We start from the raw sequence: 718 nt of genomic DNA, 5'->3' as shown, positions 1-718 counted from the left end.
TCATAATATTATGAGGCTAGATACACTCTAACCATAGGGATTGATGGAGATCTTCCGGTAGGGCCCGACACTACTGCAGGTTGCCCTGTCAAATTTCTTTTCTCCGCCAATGACGAGGCCGACTGGCAAAAATATTGTTGCGCTTGCATCCCCATCAAGTTGTGGGGAGAGGACAACTTGCGGCCTTGGTTCTCGAGACAGCGGTGTGATAATGAGCCCGTCCGATGTGACTTGGTCAGTTGACAATGATCATCATCGCGACTGTCATCTAAGACATCAATGAGTTATGGACTAAATTATACGGGATCTGGATCTAGGGTCTGGGAACGACGTGCTTGCTCTAGAAGGCCTCGTGATGACAGGGTAGGGTGCCGAGAAAAAGCTTCGTGCTTTTGCACCAGCGAGAAAGAAACTCAGGCACCGCTCTCTTCTTGAAGACGTTGTTTTGGTACTCCTCTCCGCGTCTGAGTTCCAGGTGAAAACCCTTGTTCGGTGTGGCTAGACAGCACCGACGACTTGTGTCGTTCTTCCTTTTGAGGGCGTTGTCGAGTAGTTTAGGTATCCTAGGGTGTTGCATGTGGTTGTTCTCAGTTTCACCAGTGTTCTCCTTCGGTAGCGATAGCATAGTTGCTTGTCTTCTATGCGTTTCGAGTAACCTAGAATCTTTGTAAGAGGGTTACCTCACCACCTTCTAGCGTTTGGTTGTGCACCATGTTCG

The sequence above is a fragment of the Triticum dicoccoides genome, chromosome 6B, assembly GCF_002162155.2.
Source record: "Triticum dicoccoides isolate Atlit2015 ecotype Zavitan chromosome 6B, WEW_v2.0, whole genome shotgun sequence".
In the NCBI taxonomy this organism is placed as follows: domain Eukaryota; kingdom Viridiplantae; phylum Streptophyta; class Magnoliopsida; order Poales; family Poaceae; genus Triticum; species Triticum dicoccoides.
This window is presented reverse-complemented; position numbering follows the sequence as displayed.